The sequence below is a fragment of the Paralichthys olivaceus genome, chromosome 12 (assembly GCF_024713975.1).
Source record: "Paralichthys olivaceus isolate ysfri-2021 chromosome 12, ASM2471397v2, whole genome shotgun sequence".
NCBI classification, from domain to species: domain Eukaryota; kingdom Metazoa; phylum Chordata; class Actinopteri; order Pleuronectiformes; family Paralichthyidae; genus Paralichthys; species Paralichthys olivaceus.
In genome coordinates, this window is record NC_091104.1 from 22944772 (window position 1) to 22966868 (window position 22097).

Sequence of the window (22097 nt, forward strand, 5' to 3'; positions counted from 1 at the left end):
TCCAGATTATTTAACAGCTGTACAAAGCAGTTGCATATGTACATGAGTTGACAAGTTCTGGTTCAGAAACTGAGATCTACACTTTGGGTCACAAGCTGCGGCCTATATATCCACACTGCCCTATTTCCATCATTGTGGAATGTTGACTTCAGTTCATGCAACTTTGTTCCAGAACCAGTTTCTTTTTGTGTGATTTTGAAAAACGCAGCCTGGCCTCTCTGTTACTGAGGTTTACAACTATTTTAATGTTCAATACTGTTTATACCTCTTTTACTGTGCAACACTTTATCTCCAAGCACTAGGCTGTTTTACAAGCATTGTGCAGTGTCATTACTGGTCTATTTTAAATAATTGAATAGTCTGGTAGGACACAAGGCACAGTATATTTATTTGTTCGTTTCTTAACTTTATTGGTGTTATAGTTACATTTTTTCCCGCATTTGGAAAACAAAGGGGAAATAAAACTCAAAATTTCAAAGGTCCAGTGTGTAAGATTTAGGTGAAAGGGAACTATTGGCAGAAATTTAATGTAGAATAATCCTCATGATCTTTTCACTACTTTGTTTCATCTAAATTGTATGAATTGTAGTTTTCTTTACCCCAGAAAAGGTCCTTTATATTTACATCGAGGGGGTCCTCTCTACGGAGGCCCCCATGTTTTTTACATTAGTCCAGACTGGACAAACTAAACACCTTTTGAGTTTTTATGACAACTGAAGCTACCACAGGTTCTCTCTCATGTTTGGAAGGAGAGGGTGAGGTGAGGGGTGTTCAGCTGCAACATGCAACATGCAACTTTAACACTATATATCACAAAATTCTACAAACTGTACCTTTAAGACACAACAAAAAATAACAAAATAACTCCACCCATAATAAAAACAAAATGGCAATCATTGCACGTGCTGTTTTATAAATTTCAGTCCTTGAATGGTTTATTGTTTCCCCAAAAAATACTTATCTTGGGGATTAATTTTAAGCCTAAATTTAAAATAATTTCTGTCCAAAAAAAGACATAAAATTAAATACTGTATCACTAAGTGGCTCCAGAAGAACTATACAATTAGCTAATGACACGTTTTCTAGTAACAATGGTAAACGAAATTAAAATTTCATTACAATACAAACCATTGTTATTTTAGTTTTATATTCTGTTTTTACCTCTACACACAAAAAAGCTTCACACAGGGTATCAGTGTGAACCCACTAACCACCCTTGTATTGCCATTTCTAACTATGGAACATCTTTAGCGATTTCATTTTAAAATCCTTATAAAATCAATAGATTGATTGCACTTTAAATTCCTCGCTGCTGTGGCTGTGGATCTTTGTGACAGTTACATCGAGACTGGTTTGGATGTAGAGTTCTTGCATTTGTTTAAACAGCATTTTTTACCTCATTCTCAATGTATTTCAGCTGCAGGGTGGAGAAGTGTGCATCCTGCAGGGAACCCTCTTCAGCTCTTACACTACTTCATAAATTGTCCCCTCACAGTATATTTAAAAATGTTCTCAAAGTAGTTTTCTCTCCCATCATACATGTGAATTTTTTTGCTCCAAATTATTTTACTTTTACTGAAAAAGAACTGGGAGGAAAATGTTACCCTGTGGAATACCTATTAATGAAAGTATCTGTCTTGCATTGCGACACACTTAAAATAAAATAATCTCCAAGTGTTTAGAATCAAATATTCAGTGTGGTGATACATGCAGCTCTGTACATCTGTGCATGTCAGTGCTGATGCAAATGACTTGTAGCTAGAAGCCTTTCAGTCGTCACAGGCACTGTCGTCACAGACTGGTGGATGGAAGGGACAAATTTGCATGACAGAAACTCACATGCGAGGGAAGTAGCATGAAACAAGGCGAGTCGGTGTGTTCTCTCCACTCATCTGCACAAAATTAGATCAGACAAATTGTTTCAGCGAGTTTGCCTTTTAATTTTTCCCCTCTTCCAGATTCCTTTCAACCTTATTTGTGTTTTATTCTCCTTTCTGTTTTTAACTTCCATGACTCCGAAACAGAATGGGAGATGGAAAAAGTCTCGTCATGCCATCATGGTGGTATTAATGCAATTTAACCGAACAAACTAAAGAGGAGGGGACATATGTTTATACAGTTGAGAAAACAAAACTGTTCAGGGGAAAACTGCAAAAATAAGAATAATAAGAATAATTATTTTGTTAGCTGTGATACTTAAGTTGGCAATTTCAGTTTGGGGATGGTTTCTGAGGAGAGTAATAGTGGAACAGTTCCAATTTCTCATCAACAGAGGGGCTTTCATACTGTTGTCTGCTAAATGCCAAAATATGTGTGTCAATCTGGTCCTTAAAAAACACTTAAATCAAACTGGAGAGCCTGCTGTATACTAGAGACTGTAAAAAATCAATTTGGCATCAGAACACTACTTCAGAAACCCTCTTTAGGAGGTTGGGTTGGTGTGTCATCATTTTATTAGTGACCTAGAGCTTTAAAGCTACAATCTGCTGGTGTTTGTGTAGATATTGGGAGAGAGAGACAATTAATGTGGGGAGTGCCAGTCCCACAAGAGTAGAAGCATCACACAGGAAGTACAATGATAATGATGTTTTCAGTCGAGTTTGGATGCTGGGGTCGGGTTCAGGCTTTACTTTTATTTACAGTTTGGACAAATAACAAAAAAAGACAGGAAGTCTGTCAGGTCGGGTCGGACTTGGTTCATTTTCATTCAGGCTCAGTTGGATTTGGACAGAAAATTTTGCCATGTTTTTTTCTGTTGTCCAAACTGGACAAATTAAAACCTTTTGAGTTTTCGTGACAACTGAAGTTCACCACAGGTTCTCCTTCATGGTGGGAAGGGGAGGGTGAAATGAGGAGTACTCAGCTGCTTTTTCTGTTAAGTTGGGTTTAATTAGATATTTGATGATATAAAAATGGGGTGAAACATCTTGACTGACAGCTGAGATTGACTCATGATCAGTCAAGAATATATATATATATATCAGCTGGGATCTTAAATACTGTGGCTCTATCCCTTGTTTGCAATTGCTCAGACTCTGGCTCCACATGACGTCATTGGCACAAGATGGCAGCGTTTGTATACGGGATATTTTGTCTCCATTTGTGGATCAAGGGAGGAAGTGGGGACGTATCGTTCATCTTTATTTACAAGACCAGTAGCTTTCCTTAATTAAGCTTGAAAATCCCCTGACTGTATTTGACTGAGTTAAAAAGCTATTTGTTGCTTATAAATTAAGTTTTAACTTGTTAAATAAAGATTGTGCTGCTCATTCAAATAAAATTATGTATTCTGTATACTGAACTAATCAGAGATGCTAGCTGCTGGGAATGTATTGCTGACTAATGCATAGAGTTCATCCTTAGATAAGATATGCTAATTGGCTCAATGTTAGCCTGCTCTGTGTTCCCTAAATACAGGGAATGTGCTAATATTTCACATTTGCATATTAACAGTTTAATGTGATATTAATATGAGTTAACTGAGTAAACAAAACTGTCAAGACGATGAAAAAATAGTATAGTATAGCTGGCGATAGTATAGCTGGCGATGTCCCCATGTACAGTTCCACTCACTTTGTTGTAGTTTAATACACATTTTAAGCTTAATCTTAATAATGAAGAGCAAAGTGATCTTTTCTGAACATTACCAAGCCTCTGCCATCCTTCAGTGTGGTGACCTATGTCTAATAACTCAGCTTTAGCCTATTTAACAATGACTTTGACAGTCATCAGTCATGACTTCATTTTATTGCCACAGCAATTGAACATAGAAGCACATTATGAGGCTCTGGCACTTCACTGGGGTTTGGTTTATTGATGTTTCTGCACAAAGTCACTGCAAATTTGTTTTTCCTCCCACTTTATTTTTTCAACCACGGCTGATTTGGGCTTCAGTGACTCCGACTGTAAAGCCAAAGCTCTGATAGAATATTCTGTCACATCCACCCACACTGTCTCACGCCTACACAGACGGGGCCTGGGATCACTAATGAATGTAATGGATGATTGAGAGAATCAAAGGGACAGAGTGTACTACACTGCAGGATCGTCACATTCCCCCGAAAAACATTCACAATGCACCCCCATAGCCTTCACCCCCACTATTTCCGGCCTTTACCATGCAATAGATCACATGAGTCATATATCACTCCCCTAGTCTGACTCTCAGGTCTTTTGTCTCATCATTTTAGAGAAAACCTCTCACTTAACTATTCACTGTGTATGTATTAACACACAGAGCAGCAACAGCCACTTAATGCTTCCAATGAGGTGAAATGAAACCATTGATTGTTTTCCAGTGGGCCTAGATCTTGCCAGTACAAAATACTGACCCTTACATTATTGCCTCCTAGCATGTCGTCACTTATTCCTGCAAAGTACCACTTGAAGCAGGCTACTAATGATTATCGGTACACATTGTCTGCTGGGGGACAATTTATAAGACAGGAGCTGAAGTTTCTTTGGCAAATGATTCAATGTGGAGCCAGCACATCCAACCAGGAGACCAAACTTCGTCCCACTATTCCTTGTTGGTATTTTCTGTGTAATAGCTCATTGTAAGTATTTACATGTTTTGACAGTGGATTAGCTTTTAGCATTCAAAGGAGGATAAAACTCTGCTCTGTCTAACTAGCATGGATAGGCAGCACACAAACAGTTATTACCTGGTTTGTGCAACATGACATGAGATCTTAGTTGTAATTATTTTTGACAGATTTATTTATTTAACTGAAATGAGTAGCTACACAATAAAGAGTTGTACAGGTTGGTGGGTTTTGTATTTCTGATAAAGTAGCTAAAGAGGAGCATTTCAAGTGAAATGAAAACAGCAGTTGCCGGTACTATGGTGACAGTGAGCGGTGGCAAATCAACCTTGGATGCAATATTAATGATTCAATCCTTAAAATTGCACTAGTCTTTTTTAAGCCAATAATGGATTGAATTACTCATTACTTATTACCTAACTCTGCAGTTCTTGATTGTTTTGGATTTGGAGTCTGCAGCTTTACTGTTTAGGTACGAGTATACATACTAGGGCTGCACAATATATATCTAAAATTTAGCGTCATCGCGATATCAACATGGGATGTGCATATTGCAAAAGACAGCTTGAACTGCGATAAATGTTGTTCCATGTGCCATGCATTCACACTCTGCATGTTAATTTATTTAGTCAATCAGATGGAGGCCTGCTGCCCTAGATAATAAATTAAAGATATTCCGATTGAAGGGCCTGTCCAGGGTTTTCCTGCACAGAGAATTGCGATTTGTCAAATATTAGCGGTTGAATTGCGTAGCTTCTTTATTATAGTCCCAGAAAGGGAAAGGTAACGGCACACACACACTCACTGACTCTGCTGCTCACATTTCTCTCTCTCCCTCACATTCAGACTCAGCTGACGTCTCTGACCCGCTACACTTTAAACATTGATTAGTTTGCTTTCATAGTTTTGCCATACAAACCAGTAGCCAGGCAGATTTACCTTTAGCCTCAGTGTACCCTCATGTTCGGCCTGTATTGTTGATTATAAGCCCAAAACACTTGATGGCACTAAGTTGCACAGTTATGTCCCTAATATCTGCTGGTGGCCACTAACACCTGCTAACATCTACTGGTAGTTGGTAACCTAAAATGTGCAGGAGACCTTCAAACGCACAAGGAATATTCAAATCTCGTCTTATATAATCAACAAAAAGCAGGTGCACGAATATGGTAAAATCTACCAGAACCAGGAGGTTTTCAATCTGTTGTTATAAACCAAAAGGCAAAGAAGAACTAGCTCAAGCACAGGAAGAAAAGGATTATTTTACAAGAAAGAAATGGCAACTAAACACTCTCAACAGAAACATAAAGCTGTGCTCCCGCCTCCTCTGGATCCCCGCACTGAACTCATCTCTAGTGGGACCACATATCGGCCATGTGATGATAATCATAACCCTCTCAGATGGACTCCATTTCAGAGGAGCTTTGAAAATGTGCTGCATGAAATCCGTGTGGAAATCTGGTAGCAGCAGGTTTTCCACTTAGAGATAATGTGCAGGTCAGCTTGTAAGAGGTGAATTAATCCTGGAGCTCGGCCTTTAGGGACAGATGCTCAGGTTTTTGACAGTGTGACTTTGCAGGAAAATCGCTGTGGTCAATGTTGGTCAGTAACATGATGAAAGAGCGTTTGCTCGGCTGCAGAACACCATTTAAATGCATCTCTCATTAACTGTATGTGAGCCATGTGGGAATAGCCTCATTGGGAGTCAACACAAAACATCAATCCTTGTCTCTTGACAGCCTTGAAAGAGTTTCAGGGCTTTTAACTGTCAGTTTGTTTTGACAGTTATTCCCACATGGGCAGAATGCAGCTTTACAATGGTGTGATGGGGACACCGGAGGTTTTGTTGTGGAAAGTCCCATAATAAACTTGTAAATGATTCTCAAGATGCTCTGTGAAAACTGACACTGCTGAACCTCTCATTTGAAATCCTGTCACATTCTGTTGTACTTTCCTCTTTTCCTCTTTTTATTTTATCTTTCCCTCCTTTCAGGGCTTACAGGGAAATCTGTTTATTAATCGTTTTACAAAAACATTAGCTTTTATATTTTACAACAGCAGAAATGTGCGATCATCATTAGGAATTCTTTTTTTAAACTCAACTTATAGTAGAGCAGAGCAAGGCCTTTTATATACAGAGGCAGATTTAAGTTGTTAAAAAACAATACAGAGACAAACTGAAAACAATTTAAAATCTGAAAACACCGTTTAAAAGAAGTTTCAAGCAAGAAAAGATGAAAAAAAGAAGAAAACATTAAAAGAGGTAAAATAAATAATAAATATATATCTGTGCAAAAAAGTTGAAAGGGAAAATAATACAAGTAAGATACATACAAACGGTGTAGAATGATAAAGTATAAACAGAATGAAATACTATGATAGTATGATCTAATTGATACAAACTAGTCTAGTGCCAATTCTACACCTTCTTGTTGGGAATGGGCTGATTGAATGAATCCACGTCACCGCTGCTGAACAAAGAGCCGTTCACCTGTTCCTTCAAAGATCAGTGAAGCTCGACTCAGTACACAGAACCCTGAACTGGAGGATCAGTTGTCGTAGGCCCTGTCGCACATGCGCCCGTTGTCATGAACGTGCCGTTGTCGTGAACTTGCGTTGAGGTGTCCAAGTCGCCGCTACTACAGAGCACAGGTCACCTTTTTATTCAAAGTTTTTTATTATTGCACGTATTGCGTATCCAAAACGCACGTAAATTTGACACTGCATCTTCTTGGGCTCTTCACAAGTGTGAAGCTGATAAGTTGAATGGTTCTCAAGAGATGGGAGCCACGGGCAGAAACACAGACAAATGTGACCATTAACATCAAGGTTGAAACCTTTGTTTTAAAATTGATCTGCTATTAATCACAAAACTCTGGGAAGTAAATTATTCCATATTTGATTTAAAAACTCAAAGAGAGCAATGGGCACGAAAACAATCAAACTCTGATGTGTCAGTACACAAAGATGTCATGATATTCAATATCTTCTGTTTCTTTGGCCAGATTTTTACTCCCAATGCTACAGACTGACCACAGAGTGGGGGGAAGACCTAGTTTAATTAAAAGATCAGCTCAGTGTGACTGATTCAGGCTGAGGAGCCAGACTTCATATTCCTGCAACACGCCATTCTATAGAATGATGTGACCCTGAGTTCAAACTTTACTATGAAGGATAAAGAAATCCGTCTGGAACCAATTGGCTTAACAGGAAGACAGGGGATTACATTCGCTTAACCATTGAGACACCTACAAGGAACAGTCAGACGTTTACAGGAGCGTGAATAATGTGGAGTAATCTCCCCACACACTGCCTTCCTCCACACAATCACCTTCCTGTGTCATTGGCATAAGGTGATTTACAAGGACACATACAGCACAGGGGATATACTACTGGTAGTGGGAGAGCAGTTTAAGCTACTCACACAGACATATACACACACACACACACACACAACCTGAGCTTATTTACACTACATTGATTGTGGCTTGGGTCACAGTTTGTATTTCAAGATGTCTAAAAGAGGGTAAAACATAAGGACCCATGAGTGTTAGAATTATAAACTGATTATATCAAATTTTACTTCGTGGGGTCTGTAATAGGCAGACTTGATATTTTTCATGAGGCCACCGTGACCCTGACCTATGACAACCCAAATCTAACTAATATAGAATACACTTAACGTACCGCTTAGCTTTTAATGGAGCACAGTGTGTGTCTATTGATGCTGTGCATCCATTCATATTAAGCAAGAGTGCTAATAGTTAGACTTGTTTTGTAGCCAAGCAAAATAAACCTGCTAATAGAGGCAGGAGCATTGTGTGGTGTTCATGGTGGCCTCTGAAAATTGTTGATACTGTTGATTTCATCAGAATGTTTCACCATGGCACAGGGGCGCTGTAAGGCGGGGGAAAGTTAGGACGATTCCAAGGGCCCAGCACAGACAGGGGCCTTCAGAGAACACTATTATTGTTATTGTTATTAGTTTGTAATTAAAAATGAAATGGTTAATGCAATTAAAATTATATTTTCATCTATTAACAAGATATAATTGAAATTAAAAAAAATGTGCTAAATGATCAGGATCCCCCTCATATTTCACCCTCTCTCTGTTCACTGCATGGCTCAGTCTTGCTCTCCTGTAGGTGCTAAAGCAGAACAGAGGGTGAACTGTCACTGGACACACTGGCTGTGCTTGTGCTGCGGAAAGGCCGCGCGCCGTGGATGTCTGTTCCTCACACTGTCAGCGTGGGTCAGAAATGGGAAGTGTGTGTGAGAGAGAGAAAGAGAGAGAGACTTTAAAAGCCTACAACTACAGCCCTTGTGAGGTTTTTGGTGTGACCAATGTATTTCCTTGTGTAAAACTAGTCCTTTATACTATAACTACAGTAAGTGCATCTCCTGCAAATATTAGTAACAGCTTTTCAAAAACAAATGAATGGATTCAGTCAACAGAGACTCTGAAGAGCTTTTATTTTGAAATGGTTAGGCTACAAGAAGTGTTGCAATTATTTATGATGAAACAGCTGGGAGAAGAAAGGTAGGAAGCTGAAAATGTAACTTAACTAATCTTTAAAAGATAGATTGAAATCAAATAACATCCCATCGAAATGAGGATACCTTTACTGGCAGGTTAAGCTAACTACCCATTTCTAATTTGTAGGCATCCATCTCCTGTTATGACTAATTTGTTGACTAGTATTTAGTATTGTGTTTAAAACGTTTATATATATTGTCCATCTCTATACATTGTCAAAGTGACTTATGGACTTTGTATAGAGATGGAGTGGTTATCCAGCTCATTTGGGCTGTTAAAGGGTCGTTCTAGTGCATATTTTTGTTGTCTCTCTTTCAGCCTTGTTTTTTATATTCTCTGTTATTAGACTACGGATAATCAAATGGGTTTCCCATGCTGGTGGGTGGTGTAGGTTTGCCGGGGGGTGTCCAGTATTATATTCTTTCACAGGTCCCAACATTAGCGAGGCCCCTGCCATGGCATGTAGTGAAACTGCCCCATCAGTAGTGTGAGAGTGATACATCTGAGGGTTTGAAGAGCCTGGAAACAAAGTGTCCTTCTGTCTGCAATGAACCACATTCTGAATACTAATGCTTAGTGAAGTTCCATGTAGACTTTAATCATAGTATTTGACTGTTGGAGAAAGAAAGGAGGCAGTGAAAAGGTTTGGAGACGTAGCACTACAGCTACAAACATCTGGAAACCATTTGATAGCAACATTCTCATTAGTGGATTTGTCAGTAGTTTATTTATCATCAGGACCAGGCCAATACAGCTGATTTTCAACATTCTCTCTCTGGCAGTGTTTTCTAAAGCTCCAACACAGAGCGGTTAATTAGACATTTGCCTCTTTGTGTGTGTGTGTGTGTGTGTGTGTGTGTGGGAGAGAGAGAGAGAGATTATTAATTCAATTGCCCAAATCTCTACACACTGCAGTACTAGAGCAGCAGTTCTGCACCCTAGACCGCATCACACATGACACCATGTATCAATGTGTCAATTAGTTAATGCACAGTCAAATGTTATGAGTACAGTCTTGTAGGCCTTTCATTTTATTTTTCATGATCTCATGTGTGAAGTACTGTGCTTTGCTTTTTTCTTTTAACTTTATAACCAATGTGATGTTGCTGTTGACTCCATTTATTTATTGTAAACATGTTAATTTATACGATTTTCTACAGGGTCACCGATGTCAATCTAATGTTAACAGATTCTGGTGAGAGCCTGTTCTGTTGCTTCTCAACCTCCAGCATTTCATTACACCAAATAAAATATATGAATACAGTGTAACGGTTTATCTGGAGTCCAAGTTGGTTAAGAGGTAGTATCTGTACTTGATCGTTAAGAATTATATCTCGTCATTAATATTTAAAGCACCCGAATGTCAAATTGTGTGTAATTTATGTTTGCAGTCCCTTATACCACTATGCAGATGACACTCAACTTGACCCAATAGGCAAATTGTTATTAATATACTTTAATCGCTGGAGAATTTGACACTTTCTTGTTGGACAACTAAAATACTGAAGGATTAAGTTTCAGGATACAGGTCAAGAAAACCTGAACTGATATTCACAACATATAAGTGGTACATTTAGTCATTCAGCTCTACACTCACTGTTTCATGCTTATAGAAAAGCAGTTGTAGGGGTTGCTTTGATATTTTCTAACAATTTCCCATTTATTTGATTACTGGTGAATAAATTGTCCATTTAAAGTGTCTCAAATGTGCATGTATAAGGAATATCTCTGGATTTTGGAGTGCACAAAATACAAGAGATTTTAAGATGGTATCTTAGGTTTTGGGAAACTGAATTATTCAGAAAATCTTTATTGGAAACTGTTATTGGAAAAGGGCAGATACCATGAACCATCCGTCTAAAACTGTCTATAAAAGAGAAAAGCATTCAGAGCTGTTCTTAGCTCTTTTAGTGAAGAAGCAATTCTCTCCGGGTCTGATAAAACTGATGCTATAGCAGCATCTATGCTAACCTCTGTAGGAGCCACTATTTTAATTAGTTGTCACTCCGAAAATAGCTTTTTCGATCCATGGATACCCATAATTTCCCCCCTGACAGAATACTGTTTAATTGTGTTTTGGCCATAAGCAAATTGCTTGGATCTTAGCATGTTGGATTCTCACTCAGTTCTCTATCAAGGTTATTGGAAAACTGTGGTGACCATATATCATCTTTTTCAGGAAATCTATAGACAAAAACAATTATCCATCCATTATCAATACAGCTTATCCTTTGAGGGTTGCGGGTTGAGGAAGAGCTGAAGCCAATCACAGCCGACATTGGGCGAGAGGTGGGGTACACGATGGACAGGTCACAAGTGTCCCAAAAAAATATAGATAAATATAAATATATATATATATATCAAGAAAATATTTTAAAATCACAATAATAATCTTTACTTTGTTTTTCTATTGGCAGCCTTCCACTTTTAACTGACACATACAAGTAGTACAGTATAAATGGTAAAAAGACAGTTTGAGAACCTGGCAACCAGCCCAGAACCAAGCAGGGCAGAGAACCAGATGTCAAAGTGAAATGCTGTTCTGATCGAGCCGCTGAATGAACGAGACGGTGGAGCAGAGACAAGCGGCAGCCTGTAAACTGAAGCAGGCAGGAAGCTGAATGCAACTGACACATACATGTAGCTGATGGAATCGATCAGGTTGCCAAAGGCAACAGTATGTTACACATCTCCTGTAACTACACTGTGCATTTTTGCCTCACAAGAAAATATTTACAAATGTGTCCTCACATCAGTTTAGTACTTGAAGGTAAAGATTTACCAACACTAACAATAAAGATGATAATTTGTTAAGAATTTGCATTTTATAATAAATAGGAATAATTTAAATTTACACCTTACTGAATCAAGAATGATGGACATTAAATCAGCTCCTCTGTAAAAAAATTGTGGCCTCTTTACGTCCCCTGATAAAAGCCTACATCTGCCACAGACTCATATAAAACACATTTCAGATGATTCCACCTTACCAACTCTCTAAAATTACAATTACAGTGTTGCTTGGTGACTTTTAGAGTCAATTAGCAGAGGTGGAGTGCCACAGATCAAGGTGCAGCAATTATTAGCTCAGAGTCGTGGGTCAATATTTGATAAAACATTTCATATATAAGATTTTGAGGTTGGTTCATGTAAAAAGTATGATCTGCCATTATAATCTTCTTCACAAAATGTCCCAGGTATGAAGTTCAACTTGCAACTCCACACGTCTCCATACCCAGCTCATCTACACAGGTCTACAGCCCCCTGCCTCGTCAGTCTGCCACAGCTCAGCCTTCTTTGGCTGCGCCCTACAAAGCTCCATTTACTCTTTGCCCTCGCAGACTTCACCTGCCAGATCCAACATCTCCCCAATAAATCTTCACTTTACCACTTGTACCTGTTTTCTGCATTTAGGTTCACGCCTTCAAACGTAAGGGATTTTTTGGGGAAATCAGTTATTTCTGATTGCTGAATCCAATTTCAATGTATGCTTTCCAATTTTGGGGGGGACATTTATGCAGAATCTTGCAGTTCTGACTAATTTCTGAGAAAATTCCAGTTCTTTTCTTTGTAAATGTGACTCTACTGCCAAAAAATGTTGTTTGCCTTAGTTATATCTGTAATTTTTTTCTGATATTCAATTGTACCTACATACAATTTACATCATCAGTGTTATTAAATATTACACTCAACTGGAAACAGACACTGTAATAGTAATTAATGCTGTGCTTATCTAATAATCCCTGGTGATAAGTTAGAAAAACATACTGTATGAATCATAGTATAATAGTGTGATGAGCTTTGTGTATTTAGACACAGTTTTAATGTGTCTGCAGTCAACGCTGGGGGGAATGTTTGCTCAGATGTCAACACATTCACCAAACTGTGAATGTGTTCAGTGGCAGGGTTGAAGTTATGGAAAGCTGTGAAACAGTGTAACACCACTGTTTATACCAACAGAGACATACAGCTTTTCCTCTTCAGAGACATCCCTGGAGGTGTGACGCACAGGCTGTATATGCCTGCTGTGTGTTTCCTGTATGTACACACACTTAAAGTAAATGCAGATTCAGTCATATCTCTATTTTTCAGTTTATTTGTCACTCCAACCGAAACAGTCTGAAAATGCTACTGTCATTTAATCAGGTAACGTTCCATCAAATGATACTACAACATAAAAACTGCTTTTTTCAAACTTTGCAGCTCAAGGCTTCTAAAAATATTTGAATCAAAGTTTTTGCTGTCACGGATTAATTACTAAGATAGTACAACCTAGTTTAAAGTCTAAACATAACCTAACACTGCAATATTTAATCTCTGTTTCAGCCAATATTTTAACACTTTGCAATACGATATATATTTAAGTATTTTTGTCTATAAGCACCTGCTATTATGTATTTTGTGTTATAATTAGAATCCTTTTGTGTCAGAAAACGTTATGGTTATGTTTTCTCATTCAACACTGAAGTGAAAGTTTCCAGTTGAACTGAATCTTTGTTCTTTTATTCATTGTGACGTGACGTTGTTTCTGTTTTGTTTGTTTCTCTCTCTCTGACTCTCCTCCAGGTGTGTGCTCTTGCCAGCGCCTCCCCTGGAACAGCTGAAGCCACTCTGGACTCAGGGAGAGGCATATCAAACCCTGAGCGGAGCTTCGATGTTGCCAGTGGGCCGAGCGGCAGAGCGGAACACGTGCCTTGCTCAAACAAGCTGCAAGTGAATTGTGTAGGGCCTTAGTGGGTTGGTGTCTTGGTGCATATTTAAACTATTTGATTAACTTTATTAGTGCTCTTTTTGTTGTCCTGGTTCATCTTGAGTTCCCTGGAGATTGTTTTCAGTTGATGGTTCTTTGTTGGGTTATTCCCTCTTCGGTTCTATGAAGAGCAGTTTATGTTTTGTGTACCTTTGTTAATGAAATACTTGATTTTCCTTGAACGCATCCTGCTGGTCACTTGTTTTTCCCTCAGTTTATGTTTTTTGTTTGTCCCTCATCCCCTAAACTTCTTAGAGACGTAACATTCATTGATTTCTATTTATTTAATTGAGTAATGATTTATTTTGCATTAAATCAAACTGTTGCTGTGTTGTATTGTGGTTTAAAGAGGTTGGCTTTTAATGAAGCTACCGTCTGGTCCGGATACCCCTATCCTGGGTTTAACAGAGACTTGTCCCCCATATTATCATAACTGCATATATAACCTCCAGCTGCTTTTCTACCTCTTGGGTTGAATCTTGAATATAAGGGTTAGAGTTACAGCATATAATATTGTTACATAAAGTGTCTTTGGAGCAGATATTGTGGAGACATGAAATCTGAGAGACATTCTGTTGGGATTAAGATACCGTGACGTGAATCCACAAAGTCAGTGCACCTGTGGGTGACCTCTACTGATACATGAGAGGAGCAGGAGCCCGAGTCTACAGTGTTTGTGTTATGTTTTGTGGGGAGCGCGTTGATCCAAAAAGGCAGAACAAAAAGGTTTAAACGAGAAGTGTCCCTTAATAATTAAAGCAGTAATAACAAAATCCAAAAGCAGCAGTTAACTCAAAGTAGCTCTTTGGCAAAAACAGAGACTCACTGGAAACGAGTGGTGGAACGACACATGGGAAGACATGGTACAGCATCTCATAACAACGAACTGACAAAGACCAAGGGAAGCACAAAGACTTAAATACACACTGAACTAATGACAAACTAGAGACAGGGTGGCACACAGAGAGGAACACAGAGGAACACAGAGGGACACAGAGAGGAACACAGAGGGACACAGAGGGACACAGAGAGGAACACAGAGGAACACAGAGGGACACAGAGAGGGACACAGAGTGACACACAGAAAGGAACAGAGTGGGACACAGGGAGCAAAACTTAAAACATGAATCCAAACGTAAGAAAAACACAGTCCATACTCGAAATGAAAACTCTCTTTTATGAAAGAGGACCAAAAACACAAGAGACATGACAGTTTGAATCATATATATCCAATCTGCTCTCTCTCTCACACAAACACACTAAAATCTCAGTGCAATTATCATGTTGCTCACTCTTAGCATAAACCTGTTCTCATGTCTACTGATGTGAATTCATTAATCTTATACTCTTGTAAAACACATGTGATAATGTACGTATGTGCTTATTTACTTCCTAAGATATCCTCAATACAGCTTCATCAGCCAGATGTACTACAACACAAGGTCAGAACTGGTAATAACAGGCTCTGGTGAAGAACTGTGCATCAGTTGTAAGAATGTTCATGCACCAGGTCTGCCGGACACAGCAACCAACTAGTATCAGTAGAGCAAATCTCTGCTGAGGGCCCAACAGTCCCCATAAATCCTGTGCCTTGTGATTTTGAATTAAGATTCATTAATTATAAGTCGCCTCAATGTGGAGGGGAAGATCCTTTTAAGCAGCACAAAATCCCATCAGCAAAGAGGGAAAAGACAGATGTACACGTCATCTTCCTTGATCTGGCTAATGCATTTGGTTCAGTACCACATAATGTCCTCGGGGCTGTTTTGGACTTTGAGACGCTGCCATGTGGTGACAAAGTAGGCATCATGGCTGGCTGCACTATCTCCCCACTAGCGTTCACTATGGCGATGGAGGTGATTATCAGAGCTTCAAAATGGGTGTAGGTAGGTGGCGAGCGAGAAAAATCGGGGGGGTTATATGAACACCAATCAGGACCTACATGGACGCATGACAACCCTGACCACACAGCACCAGGCACCAGACGGTTGCTAGGGAAACTGGAAGACAACATCACATGGGCCAGAATGAGGATCAATCCATCAAAATAAAGAATAAGCAAAGAGTAAGAGATCAGATCATAGGTTGTATATTAATGAAGAACCCATTCCAATGGTTTCGAGAAACCTATAAAAAGCCTGTGGTGGGGCTGCATCAAAAACAGCATCTCGCAATCCACCCCTTTATCAGACTTAATCAAACAGGTTCCTCCAACCCCACCCCTCCACCAAGTTTTAAGAAAATCAGTTTGGTAGTTTTTTGTACGTTTTGTAGTTTTTTGTACATTTTAATATGTAGGGAGTCAACATTATAACATGACAGCCAGGATACAGTTTAAAGGTTTCAACTACGTTCCTATTCTCAGTAGTAGCATAAGAATAACTTTGAAGTGATAGTTGTCACTGGATGAAAGATGTGAGTAAGATATGCATATTACTGAAAAGACTAGGGGCCTCATTTGTAACCGTTGCTGTTTGTGCCATATGTATTTGGGTAGAGGGAAATTCCCCACAGTTTTAGCTATTAATGTTGGATGAACCAATTTGTGATACACACGTAATTTGTTTACTTTCTTAATTTGTGTGATGATCTGTGTGCAGGTCTGATAGGATAGAATACTGTAAACACGTATTGTTTTGTGGTACTGTTAATGTTTGTGCCATATGCCTTTGGGTTGGGGGATAGACAAATTCCCTGCAGTTTTAGCTATTAATGTTAGATGAACCAATTTGAGATACACATGTAGTTTGTTTATTAATTTGTGTGTTGATTGTGTGATCTGTGTGCAGGTCTTATAGAATAGAATAAGGGCAGTTATACCCTTCCAATTGAGAATAATGATGTGAGCTTATTTCTTTTCCAGACTGGTCTCCCTGCGTTTGTTGTTTAACATGGAGGCTGAGCTGAAGCAGGACTTTCGCCTCAGCAGAAAAGTTATGCATGGTCTGCAGAGGGCCCCTACAAATGAACAGGACAAAGGCTGGGGTAATCAGCTGGAAGTCCTGATATATGTTCACGTGGCTCATGTACTGTCCTGTTGGGCTGTATCCAGTGTCTTCAATGTGCCACTGTCCACCACGGCTTCCCCACTCTGTCTGCCCTCCTTCACAGCTTGCTGTATGTCCTCTACAAATAAAAATAATAAAAAGCTACAAAAATACATAAAAATAAATAAATAAAAAATCTCTAAGTGTAAATGTGGTAACATTAACTGTACTCTGTACTCTGAACCTGGCTGGGACACCTCAGATGTTAAATGTCGGTAAATTCACCACACCCCCATCGTCGGAAACTGAGACACACACAGAGTGAAGCAGAGACGGAAGCATGTTTTGCTCCTGAAATCCGCTCTCAACTGTGGATTGACTTGACATTGGTTGGTAAGTCTCAGATGTTCACAGTTTTATAATTCTGTTCTAATTTTTCTAAATTAATGACACCTGTACCATTAAAAAGAAATCTTCAGTGTTGTGTTTAATGGCAGTGTCGTCTGTTCACAGTGCCCTTACTGGAACACAACACCTGTATGTGTGCTTCTGAGTAAGCGAAAAAATCCGACAAGTTTAGGGGACTGATATCTCTGAGGGTGTTTTATTCGATGCAGATCCAAATAAAAATCTGAATCTTGTGAATTTAAATGTGGTTTTATCAGGAGACTGTTGGGCCATGGTGGAGGTTTGTGCTACTGAGTACCATTCTAGTTCAGTTTAATATGGGCAACTGCATTTGTTTGAATTATAATGTATCTTAATTGATAAAACAATACAAAGAATGGATGTAATAATTGAAACAATGTGCAGTCACACAGGATTTCCCTTAACAACCTCACAAGTTTACCCCACCATGTGTGGGACGTTGCTAATTGGATAATCACCACTCAGCAGCATCTAAGAAGTGTGGAAGTATTTCGGGTTCTTCATCATAGTTGTTAGAAATTGCCAACAATGGCAAAGGCACTGGAGATGAGTGGAGTGACGCCACTCATTATGATCAACAACTATATAGCAAGATTTATATGTGAGGCTATGAGGTCCATTTATATGAATTAAGGGAAAAGGCACAGACTACACTGTGGTGGTGGTGCTCAGTCGTATCACCAGATGGTTACTTCAGTCAACGTCGCAGTTATAGAATACACAATACATAAAATATGTAAATCACACATTGGCCTAGTCATATGGTGGCTGATCCCACCTCACTGTGAAGCAGAGAATCTAAAGTATTTTTTGATTATTTTTTTACTTCCTAACTTTACCTTTGAAAGTGTCCTGTTGCTGGTATAAGATGGATGGAAATGGACCTCTTGTGATTCCAAATGCCAAAATGCCAAAAGAAATTTCGAGGAAACTGAGAGAGCAGATTCAGAAAGGAGAGCGCAAGCATTGCATGGACTGCACATAATCTAAATCTACTTTTAGAAATCCATGTTTGTTTTGTTTCAGACAGATTAGTTCTCAGAATTTCTTTCTAGCTCTCCCAGACCTTTTGTCGTCAGTATACTTCCATAGAGAAAGATCATGGTTTGGCAAATACACTAAAGTCAAAGATTAAAAAACTGTAGTTACAGTTTTAGAAAGAAACAAGCATTTGGCTGTGGACACTCTTCCACCTTCTGCACTGATGCTCGGTATTGGCAAGAATTAACAGTTCAAACACAGTGTGTTACTGTACAAATGATCCCTGCTGGCAAGAAACCTTTTCAGTATCTGAGCAAAACAGCTTTGGTTTTAGCTTGACCACCATAAACTCTGGAGTTCATCCAGTGGCTAGAAAAGGGTTTTTTTTGTACCCACAGGCCGCAGAATTCACAAACCACAGAACCATGTAATCTTCCAGCTGAATTAAAAAATAAAACTCATCAGAACTGAGCTGGTATAGACTATCACTGTCTGTCTACCTGCGGAGTGTGTGTGTTTGTTTATCCAGCAGAGCAGGCTTTGACATTGACTTGGTTTAATGATCACCTGCAACACTACAATCAAGTGACAGCACCACTTTGAATCATTTATGAGGTCAATCTCAGCGTAATCGCATCTGTCATTATGGTTCACCTTTGCTCGGTCGTGTGAAGGGAAAGCCATTTACACAAGGTGAAGAACTACTTAGTGAAGGTCACCGCGAGGGCATCTTCAATCTATGCGTCCGCATCGACAGTTAAGTAATGAACTGCAAATGTGAATGCATCAGTCTCAAGGCACATAACTCAAAATGAAAATTTACATGTTATTTCCATGGAATTATCATCTATATGTGCAAAAACTGACATGTTATTGACATAACCTTTAATGAGACGGAGGCCTGCACTGTCAGAGCCAGTCTGAAAGAAATGCATAAAAGAAGAGAGACACAGCAGAGGAAACTATGATGATCTCCACTGCGAAACATTAACCGTGTGAGTGGTCACACATATGCACGTGCAATAAGCCCCGCCTAATGCTGTGGCAGCGTGCAGGGAGACGTATCATGAACCAAAACCCTATTGGTTGGAGAATCATTGCAGCCCTAATTACTGTTCTATGTTGACTGGTTGTAACATCCAGAACCTTTTTAATCCCTTTGACTACAAATCTGTGTCATGTCTGTCAACTCTTGTCTCTCTCATATACTTAATACTCATAATTCTTACAGGAAAGTGAACTAAATAGGTTTTTATGCCTCCTGTGAATCCAAAAAAACAGTAAAGGTTATTTGAATTTAAAGAATTCAAAATAACTTGACTTTTTTGTATCATTTAGAGGGAATCATTAATAGAATACTTGATATCTAAAATTATTGGATGTAGCCTGAAATGTAACTGCATACGTCTATGCTTCCTTTATGTTGGCACGGTTGTTTTATCAATAGATCCATTAAACTACAGTCGTCGCACACATGTCATATCTGTCCAGTCTTCTCCCAGCTGTTTTGCAGTAACTGTTTGTCCCTTCTTACCAACTCAAAAAGTACCACCACGGTTGAATCATATCCTGTGGTCGTCTCGCTTGAACTTCAGTAATGGCTGCATGCTGCCCCCAACGATTTCTGATGGCACTGCTCTGTTTTGTCTGTATCTGTAAGCTTTCAGAAGAAGTGCACAAATACATGTGAAATTAACAGTCAGGACAGAAGGCTCTGTCCGTTAAGCATATGAGGCTTAAAAGAGCATATTACAAAAAAAGGGTACTGGTGGTAAGTTAGGTACTGGTACATTTGTTTGAATGCAAATGGTACCCAACCCTAGGGTTGTTGCTCCTTTACTTAAACTGGATTGTGGATTAAAGTATAAAATTGCAGAGGCATGTTTATGTGTTAGTATTTGTTAGGATTTTAAATTTCCATGTGAATACAGGTGGGAAAATGACATAAAAGACCATAGAAAAAACATGTAACATGAATAATGTCAATAGATAAAAGCAAATTTAACATGTGGCTCCATCTTGAAACCACGAGTGTGTGTGTGTGTGTGTGTGTGTGTGTCCACATGTAAATGAATAATTTATTTCAGCTCCCAGAGTGATTTGTCTGTTTCTCTTTATTCTTTATCTGTAACACAATCCAGTGTGTATCGTGGAAGTGGCCTCCACACATGAAGACTTGATGATTAATTATTCAGCTTCTGGTTACTGCAGCTGTGACGATTCATCTTAGCGAGCTCTGCTTTCCGAACACATATCTGCTGCCATTTATCGAAATGTTCAACATATTTTCTGAGCTCGTTAGTTTTACAGTTTCGAATGAATTTTAACTCAGAGCTTTATTGGGAGTTATATGTTTGATTGTGTGTAGTTTGTTGTTTTCTGCTTTAGTTCACCATATTTCATCCTATTTGATTCATTTCTGTGAAAGCTGAATAGGTCGTTTGTTGTGTATGTAGAGGACTGTATTTTTTGCAGAGAAAAATAAAAATCTTTTAGATTCTGGTCCAAACACACACCTCATTAAATGAAAAATACATTTTCCCACTTTTAATCCTTTGTCTCTGTTAATTCTTCTTTCTATTATGTCATATGCACATATATGTGTCCATGAAAAGACAATATCATAGTAGCTCAATTCCAAACCACTGTCTTTTCTTTTCTTTTCCTGTAATTCATCCTGCACACTATGCCTGCCCCATGACTGTTAGCTCTGCCAAATACTGACTGCCGCACGGGGACCTCCTCTGTCTTGTTGTCCTGACTTTACATGTTGACCTCTTAGAAAATATATAAAGATGGATGACACATCTCCACTTTCTCCCCTTGTGTAAAAGTGACCCCCAAAATATTCTGCATACCGGTTCTGCAATCTTGCACTTTTTTGTTGTTACTCGAGACAGTCTGTGCAATACTTATTGGGGTGTGGAGCTATTACACATCCTTAACCGATCATTAGTCAAACTCAACTGTCAATTCTGATATTTTATCCTGTTTTACAGCATCAAATAAAACCAAATAAAATTAGCATTTTTACATAAATCAGTGTGATTACCAATGACGTCATTTGAAGTCTGCACTGTCACGATTGGGGGAATGAGCTGCAGTATTGAGGTCCCACCAATACTCAACCTATGGTGAGTCAGAAAATTATATTTGACACTATATTTGTACTTTATTCCCAGTTACATCCACCAAGATGGAGGAGGTTAATGACCTTTACTGCAACCAACCGCCAGGGAGGATCGACATGCTTTGGGGGGGGCATAATGTCATCCATCTTTATAGGCAGTCTGTGATTGAACTGCTCTTAATGTCAATTCTACAGCTTGTGACATGACACACAGTCCGCTCTATTGGCTTCTGGAAATGTCAATCAATATCCAGGACAAGTCCCTGCGTAGCCTCATGTTTTCTCTGGACATATCTGAAAATGCAGAATCAAATATCACCCTGACATCTGTTTTACAAATCTTAAAGGAATCAGACTTTCAGCTGTAACAGCTCACCCTACAGTGAGTGAAGCTGTATTTAGACCGTGTGTCATCTTCTGGGATTTAGGGAGTGACTATAAATTATGCAGGCCTGACAGCAGCGACAACTAAATCGAATTTCCCAGAAAAGAACACATAAACCAAGGAGACCATGAGACAATGTAAGGGACCAAAGTCACGTCAACACGTCAGCCCATGAGCCCAACTAATAATTTATATTCCTACGTTAAATTATGAAAGACAGTGTCCTTTTGTGCAGAACATGGGACAGGAGGAACATGTGAAAACCTGCAGAACCTCCTGCAGACAGCTAATCAAAAAAAGAAATGGATGAAGCTGTTCATAGTTCAACATCACAGCAGAGGGGAGGCTGATGAC